Source organism: Drosophila biarmipes, chromosome X (assembly GCF_025231255.1).
Source record: "Drosophila biarmipes strain raj3 chromosome X, RU_DBia_V1.1, whole genome shotgun sequence".
NCBI classification, from domain to species: Eukaryota; Metazoa; Arthropoda; class Insecta; order Diptera; family Drosophilidae; genus Drosophila; species Drosophila biarmipes.
Genome location: NC_066611.1, coordinates 722,501 through 732,188, shown reverse-complemented (window position 1 = coordinate 732,188; position 9,688 = coordinate 722,501).

Genomic DNA, 9,688 nt, shown 5'->3' with positions numbered 1-9,688 from the left:
CCCCCATCTCGGCAGCGACGGCACCGTTACCTCTCCACTCCCTATCCGAGAAGGATTTTAGAGGACTGGCTGGTGCAACGAAGGTCTTCTCGTGTTCAGCAGAGGATGCAGCAGCGGCGGGGGCTGCGGGAGCGGCCCCCGCCGCTGCTGCATCCTCTGCGGGAGCGGCAGGGGCTGCGGCAAGGGCAGCGGCAGGGGCAGCGGCAGCGGCAGCGGCAGTGGCAGCGGCTGTCGCAGTGTCAGCGGCGGTTGCATCTAGTGCCATCAACTTGCACCTAGAGGCGTCCCTCAGCGGCGCTTTATTGCGCTTACCTCTGGGTCGTCCTCTGCCCCCACTGCTTCCCCTACTACTAGCACTCTCACTGCCAGAATCTCCAACATCCATTTTGGGTGGCGCCATCCGCCGGTTATCGGCAGTTCCAACCCAAAAGCTTTTCCACCAAGGACTTACCCCTTTATTATCAGCTGGTTGGCAAGCTCTATCAGCAGATCAGCTGATAAAAAGTTTATCGGTGACACAAACCGCACAGCTGTTTTAGGCAAAATGTGCCTAAATAAGCCTGACGCCTCTTTCGAGAGAGCGCCTCTCTCGTGACACACGTGGCGCAATGGAAAATTTCCAATGGAAAAAACAAAATTTCACCCGGTTTCACCACTTTTACACAGGAAAAACACGCGCACTGGGTTCGCAGGCACAAAACACGAATTTTTGTGCTGTTTCTAGCTTCGTATCTGGTCTCTAGCAGTCAATATTGGCTACACTCCCGGAGCGTACGGAAAACACGTCTGTTCGCACGAGCAATCTAACACCGACCAGTAGATAGGGACAGTGGGAATCGGATCCCTCCGAACTTATTTAACGTGGCGTGTTCCACACTAAAGGGATTACAACCACGGCACTCACATATGCCCACTTTGGAGCATATAGTGCATAGGGTCTAGGTTAAGCGCCAGACCAACGCCCCGGACTAGAAGCTATAGCTATGTACATAGCAACCACCCCAGTAGCAATTTAAGTACTTGCTTGTCGGGCAAGCACTCCCCCTTGCATAGGGGCGAGATCTATCTAAAATCTCTACTGTTCTTTGGGTCGCAGCACCCGAGTTGTATTAACGCAACATCCACGTCGAGCCCGGGGACTCTACCCGCGATATAGGTGTCAACCACAGCCACCACGAAACTCCCACTAGGGGGCCGACCTCAATGAGTAGCCTTGGAGAACCACTCAACCCGTGGCACCGAAATTTCAGGCTCGGTGGGCCTCACCCCTTCAGCTCCGACAAGATCGGATGGGGCAACCATGTCATATTAGTCGCCTCCTACGACAAGCAATGACAAGCTGTGGCAGTATTCTTCGCCGTTGCCACACGGCAAGGGGGTTTTGGGACTATTGTCCCGGCGCCTGCGGTTCATCCCTCGTCGCTTCCATCCTACGCCTCGAGAAGGCAGCATCAGCAAAAGCTCATAGGAGACGCATCCGTTCTGGGGTCTCGACTACTCCTGCGACGTTCCATCGTTCTTGGACTCGAACAATGCCAAGGGCATCCAAGTCACGCAAATCGCTATAGAGGCGGCACTCACATAGTACGTGAAGCCAGTCCTCACTCTCCTCTCCACATGAGCATGCGGTTGTGGTGCTGAGGGTTCTACCATGGAGGAAAGCGTTGAACGACCCGTGTCCTGTCAGCAAGAATCCGGCTCTTAAGGTGAAGACAAAGTCCTTCCTCTTGTAGACGAACGCTGCCTCTGGGAAAAACTGGCGAGTCACAAAACCGTGAGCCGCTTGGTCCCATCTGAGTTGCCACTCATTTAGCAGACATTCGTCTAGCAGAGCCATCTTGGATTTCCAGTCCAACACAGACAAGTCCTGTCCATAGAGCCAGTCGCTCTCGTCCAGGGGAACGTGCTTTCTGAGCTTAAACTTCACTGCCATCCTGTGAGCATCTAAATCCATTGGAGGAGCACCAGCAAGCACCTGCAGTGCCACCGTGGACACTGTGCGGCATACCGGTAGGCATCCTAATAGGATGGTCCTCTGGCACGAGGTGAGGAGTCTTAAGGACTTGCCCTTGCTCGCCGCCTTGTACCAGACCGAGGCACCGAAGAGTGCACAGAGATATGCGGGAGAAAGCTCATCCGCTCGCCGACTAAGATGCAAAGGTACCGGCATTTGGTGACGTATGGCAGGCTTGCTCCAGCAAACCGTACCGTCGGTCTCCTAGTGTCTGAAAGATTCCCTTTCAGCAACATGATTGCCGTCTTGCTGGTTGACACACTCACTCCAACCTCAGCTCCCCAGGCTCCCACGATGTCCATCAACTGCTCGCCCTTTCGCTCCAGATCGGCACGGGAATTCCCATCGACGAAAAGTAGCAAGTTATCTGCAAACGCGCTCAGAGCACAATGTGGCTCCAGGCGCTGAAGCAGCACATCCATCAGTAGGTTCCAAATAAATGGACCACTGACGGACCCTTGCGGGCAGCCCCGTGTAACCGACACTGTGGCCGCTTCATAACTGCTGATGATACTGGCACTTCGACCGGAGAAATAACTTTTCCACAAGTCTATCTCTCGACAGCCGACGTCGATAAGCCGATCCAGCACCGCGTTCCACTCAACATTGTTGAAGGCACCCTTGAAATCAACAAAGATTCCCAGCACCCTCCTCTCGCGGCTGGTGGAAACGGTGTTTTTAGCGTGCATCCACGCATCCTCAACGCAGCGTCCAGGCCGAAATCCAAATTGCCATCTGCAGCCATCCGGTAGCACATCCTTCAGTCGATTCACCATGATCCCTTCCAGCACCTTTCCGAACACTGGCAAAAGGCATATGCCACGATAAGAGGCAGGATCGCTCCTGTCCTTATCTGGCCCCTTTACCAGCGGTATCACTCTCGGGTGTTTCCACTCGGCAGGAAAATATCCTTCCGAGAGGCATCGAGAGTACAACTTCGTCAGGTGCTGAGGGATAGCACGCCATACCTCCTTGACGATCCCACCCGTGATGCCGTCCATTCCCGGCGATCGCCGGCTTCTCAGCTTCGCGACGCTGGTTGCCACCTCGAAGGCTTCGAGGGTCGGTGGAGCAGCAGGAGTTATACCCTCACGCACTGTGGATTCCGCAACAGGGAAGAAGTTGCGGAGGAGTATATCTGCGCAGTCGTGCCATGTCGTAAGTAGCGCGCCGTTCGACCTAAGACATCCAAGATCGGTTGTCTTTTTCCGGCCTCGGCATATTCGGTAGGCGTGCCCCCATGGATCATCCTTGTGCCGTCCCACGAAGTCCCGCCAGTTTTGTTCCTTTGTCATCAGGATAAGCTTCTTATACTGGCCTGAGGCAAGCCTTAATCCAGCGGCAAGTCGCTCAACATCGCCGGTGCCACTCCGACGAGCTGCCTGCAGCCTGCGCCTCAGTCTCCTGACCTCTTGGCGCTTGGTACTCAGTTCAGGATTCCACCATATTACGTTTCCCCTTGCTGCAGGTATCCTGCGCCCTATTACCCTGTCGCACACTTCGTGTACGATGGAGCGAAGGGCTGACACATGATCATCCAACGGCGATTCCTCCAGTTCCTCGAGACATTCAGCTACATCCCTTAGTTCTACTCTGAATCTTCGCCAACTTGCATTGGAGAGCCTCCATTGCGGTACCGGAGCTAGGCTCTCAACGGTACTGCTTGGATCTGGAGTAACCTCAACAGTGATGATGTTGTGGTCACTCAGCTCCCAGAAGTCAACTCTCCATTCGTATGTTGCCCACACACGCGCTGCTTCGTTGGTGAAGGTCACGTCGATATCACTTCTGGAGCGGTGATTATCGAACGTGAATACCTGGCTGGCCGTATTAAGCACACAGACACCGCTTGCGATGATCCACTCGTCCATGTGCTGTCCCCGTTCGCGATTCAGACGGTCTCCAGAGTTAGCTGGAGTTTTGCTGAACCACATCGGGGAAACCGCATTCGCATCAAGTCCGAGGATTGTCGGTGTCCTGCTGGCTAGCAGCAGAACCGTATCCAGGTAGTCAGTGTAGGGCTGCAGGGCAGCTGAGTACTGGCAGTATACGGAGGACAGAAAAATGGTGCCGTATTTTCCTGTGACACTCACGCACACTCCATAATCCGTCGTCAATGTCTCGATGGGCATGCAGATGGCAGACGGGTCGTCCACGATGATGGCAGCATTCTTCCTTTTGTCAGCGAAGATTCTCATGCCTCCAGGGAGTCCAGTGAGACGCTTGCCTGCGTCCACATAGGGCTCCTGAATGAGTGCGAACAGGTGGCCAGCATCTCTCATCCGCTTTGCAAGCTCGATGACAGCGCAACGGCCTCGACCACAATTCGCTTGGATGAAGCTGAACATGTTAATGTCTAGCTTGCACCCTGGCTAGCACAGCGCTATATATCGGGCATCCACCCGAGAGCATATAGTGCCCCGAGGGTAGCCCTTTATGGCGGCAGTTACGGCAGTCCACCGCATTTTTGCACTTCGCCGCGACGTGGTCGTTCTGTCCGCACTGGCGGCAGACCTGGTTTTCTCTAGCGTACCGACACTCGCTGACTTTGTGGTCAAAACCAAGGCATCGGTGGCACGCATAGGTGCGCACTTGAGAGCGGCAGCGGTAAGAGAACCACTTGATATACACCCTCCCGCTTTCGAGAACGGCCAACGCCTGATCATCTACTTCCAGCGTCACGTTTATAGTGGCGCTGTTAGCTGCTGACCAGGGCTTGGTCGCCAGGACTACCGCCTTCTGGAACTCCTTCAGCGACATCTCCTCGAAGTTTTTCTCTTTTAACTCCATCATGAACTCATCCGGCGTCACAGTGGTGTCCACATCCTGTACCGTCACCCTGGGTTTTGCGGCAGTGTTTTTGGACACCTTAAGGCCCACCTCAGCGAATTTTGCGGAGGCAACGATTTTCGACATCTCCGCCTGCGATGGCGTGCGAATAATCGCGCCGCCCCGCTTCAACTCTCGCACCTCATGCACTCTGACGCCCAAAGCAGGCGCTACCTCTTTGCGGACCTTGTCCGCAATTTGCCTCCCTGATAAGGCCGGATCATCACATGCAACGACTGCCGACCAGGTCTCCCGGATTTTCCGCGGTGCGGCTACAGGGGCATAGGGGGCGACAGGGGCAGCAGGTGAGGCGATAAGGTGCGCGCCTCTAGCAGCGGCGGCTGCGTATGAGACGGCCGAGGCAACCGGTGTCTGCTTCTTAAGGCGGTCCTCAAGCACTCCAATCCGTATAAGGAGGGCTGCAACAACCTCCTCGTAGCGGTTGGCTACGGACTGCACCTTCACATTTGTGGCCGGGTTGGCATAGGAGACCATGAACATCCTACCGATCTCCGATCGGATGTCCCCCATCTCGGTAGCGACGGCACCATTACCTCTCCACTCCCTATCCGAGAAGGATTTTAGAGGACTGGCTGGTGCAACGAAGGTCTTCTCGTGTTCAGCAGAGGATGCAGCAGCGGCGGGGGCTGCGGGAGCGGCAGGGGCTGCGGCAAGGGCAGCGACAGGCGCAGCGGCAGCGGCAGCAGCAGGGGCAGCGGCAGCGGCAGCGGCAGGGGCTGTCGCAGTGTCAGCGGCAGTTGCATCCAGTGCCATCAACTTGCACCTAGAGGCGTCCCTCAGCGGCGCTTTATTGCGCTTACCTCTGGGTCGTCCTCTGCCCCCACTGCTTCCCCTACTACTAGCACTCTCACTGCCAGAATCTCCAACATCCATTTTGGGTGGCGCCATCCGCCGGTTATCGGCAGTTCCAACCCAAAAGCTTTTCCACCAAGGACTTACCCCTTTATTATCAGCTGGTCGGAAAGCTCTATCAGCTGATCAGCTGATAAAAGTTTAGCGATGACACAAACCGCACAGCTGTTTTAGGCAAAATGTGCCTAAATAAGCCTAACTCCTCTCTCAAGAGAGCGCCTCTCTCGTGACACACGTGGCGCAATGGAAAATTTCCAATGGAAAAAACAAAATTTCACCCGGTTTCACCACTTTTACACAGGGAAAACACGCGCACTGGGTTCGCAGGCACAAAACACGAATTTTCGTGCTGTTTCTAGCTTCGTATCTGGTCTCTATCAGTCAATATTGGCTACACTCGCGGAGCGTACGGAAAACACGTCTGTTCGCACGAGCAATCTAACACCGACTGTGATAGATAGGGACAGTAGAAATCTCGTTATTCCATTCATGCGCGTCACTAATTAGATGACGATGCATTTGGCTACCTTAAGAGAGTCATAGTTACTCCCGCCGTTGACCCGCGCTTACTTGAATTTCTTCACTTTGACATTCAGAGCACAGGGCAGAAATCACATTGTGTAAACACCCGCTAGGGCCATCACAATGCTTTGTTTTAATTAGAGAGTCGGATTCCCCAATTCCGTGCCAGTTCTGAATTGATTGTTAATTGATAATCATTATAATTAATAAGAACTAATTGGTTTAACCCAATTAGTATTCCTAAAAATTTTATCAAGAAAGTTCCACAATTGGCTACGTAACTAAACTATCCGGGGAACAAGTAACTAACATAAATTCTAGAAACTCTATTTACCCAGAACGAGCACATAAACCATGTTATTGACACAACAGTATATGTCATGCTCTTCTAGCCCATCTACCATATCTCTCTGCGAAAGACTTCCATGGTAGTACGGCTATAGAACAGAAAAGAAAACTCTTCCGATATCTCTCGACGGCTTCTTTATGGTCGTTCCTGTTGCCAGGATGAACACGAGGCCCATATTTAATAACAAACGGATACTCAACAGGTTACGGAATTGGAACCGTTCAAAATTATTCAAGTATATTAATTTAGCTAGATTTCAGATAATATATATATATTTGTTTGTCATTTGTATTTTACTTGAAAATTTTCAACTTTCGCCTTGAACTTAGGACCGACTAACTCGTGATCAACCACTGTTCACACGAAACCCTTCTCCACTTCAGTCCTCCAAGGTCTCATTCGATTATTTGCTACTACCACCAAGATCTGTACCAATGGCAGCTCCATGCAGGCTTACGCCAAACACTTCTACGCATACCATTGTACCTTCCTACTCACTAAAGTTTCAAAATTTATATTACAAGTAATATAAATCATCTACTTTAGCGGTAATGTATAGGTATACAACTTAAGCGCCATCCATTTTAAGGGCTAGTTAGCGGATTTCGACTTCCATGATCACCGTCCTGCTGTTTTAAGCAACCAACGCCTTTCATGGTATCTGCATGAGTTGTTAATTTGGGCACCGTAACATTACGTTTGGTTCATCCCACAGCGCCAGTTCTGCTTACCAAAAGTGGCCCACTGGGCACATTATATCATAACCTTGAACTTCATATCAAGAAAGTTAAGGTTCTTACCCATTTAAAGTTTGAGAATAGGTTAAGATCGTTTCGACCCTAAGGCCTCTAATCATTCGCTTTACCAGATAAGATTATTTTATATAATATTAAAATGCACCAGCTATCCTGAGGGAAACTTCGGAAGGAACCAGCTACTAGATGGTTCGATTGGTCTTTCGCCCCTATACTCAATTCTGACAATCGATTTGCACGTCAGAACTGTTTCGGTCTTCCATCAGGGTTTCCCCTGACTTCAACCTGATCAAGTATAGTTCACCATCTTTCGGGTCACAGCATATATGCTCAAGGTACGTTCCAGTTAGAGGCATAAATAATATAAATATCATTATACATAACTATATAGAACGCCCCGGGATTGTGTTAATTAGCTATAAATAGTTAAAAAACTAATCCCATTATTAGTCAAGTTAATTTCGCTATTAGGTTTATATCCCAATAACTTGCACATATGTTAGACTCCTTGGTCCGTGTTTCAAGACGGGTCCCGAAGGTATCCTGAATCTTTCGCATTGTTAATCCTACAAGTGCATATAATAAACACAAAAATCAATGATAATTATGCCATTATATAATTATATCAGCACTTTATCAAATTAATAACATTTATTCTGTGTTAAATTGCAAGCAAATTAATTTGAATAAACTATAAGTTATATTTTATGATAAATTTGGTATGCTAATAGATTACAATGTACTTATATGGAAAAATGCACACTATTATCATAATATTGTTTAAATATTACAATTCTAATGATGAATTTTCCATAACGGATATTCAGGTTCATCGGGCTTAACCTCTAAGCAGTTTCACGTACTGTTTAACTCTCTATTCAGAGTTCTTTTCAACTTTCCCTCACGGTACTTGTTTACTATCGGTCTCATGGTTATATTTAGTTTTAGATGGGGTTTACCACCCACTTAGTGCTGCACTATCAAGCAACACGACTCTTTGGAAACATCATCTAGTAATCATTAACGTTATACGGGCCTGGCACCCTCTATGGGTAAATGGCCTCATTTAAGAAGGACTTAAATCGTTAATTTCTCATACTAGAATATTGACGCTCCATACACTGCATCTCACATTTGCCATATAGACAAAGTGACTTAGTGCTGAACTGATTTCTTTTCGCTCGCCGCTACTAAGAAAATCCTTGTTAGTTTCTTTTCCTCCCCTAATTAATGTGCTTAAATTCAGGGGGTAGTCCCATATGAGTTGAGGTTGTGTATAACTTTTATATGCAATTAATTCTTTATATATAATGATAAAACATTTTATTAAAATCGTTATATTAATAATATCTGTATATAAATGGCATTTGTTTGATTTAACGAATCAACGAAGAACAATAATATTGTCAACGGTTTTCTATTTTCTAATCATTAATAAGAGACAATTCTAGATAGATTTTTATGCTAGACATTTCTCAGTATCATTTGATTGAAAAAGAAAATATTTCTCTTCGTTTTTCACATTCAAATTATTTACTAATGTGAGATAATGTTTTTCATATATTTTTTAATATTATGAATAAAATAATTAAATTATTATTATCTATTATTGGATATATATAAATACCATATGCTTATAAAATTTCATTATAAAATTTGTATAAGCAACATAATTAGCATAGTCTTACAACCCTCAACCATATGTAGTCCAAGCAGCACTATAAAATGAATTAAAGTACATAACAGCATGGACTGCGATATGCGTTCAAAATGTCGATGTTCATGTGTCCTGCAGTTCACACCGCTCCAGTTTTTAGAGTTTTAAAAATTGGTTTCTTAATTTTGAAAGAAATTAAAAATACACCATTTTACTGGCATATATCAATTCCTTCAATAAATTTATTTTTATACCTAAAACGAATGCTGCGAAATGTCTTTGTTTTATATAACCAATATATATCAAAGTATTTCTTTTTAAATTGCATTTATTGTATATAAATATATATATATATATATATATATATATATATATATATATTAATACTTTTTTAGCGATATAAATTGAAATTGATATAAAACATTACCCTGTATAAAACCAGGTACAACATTGTACATTTTAGGTTGTTGCATTATCCAATGTATGCGCATAACTGAGATGAACAATACATATCGCAACGCGTGTATATTATGGTCCATATACACACAGTATTTTAATTGTGTTTATATACAATAATAATTTAATATTCTTATTTTAATAATTCTATTTGCTTGTTCAAATTTTTCTTTGTTTGCTTTGGCTGCTTATTATTTCTCTCATATGTATAAAATACAATATATAATTTTAAT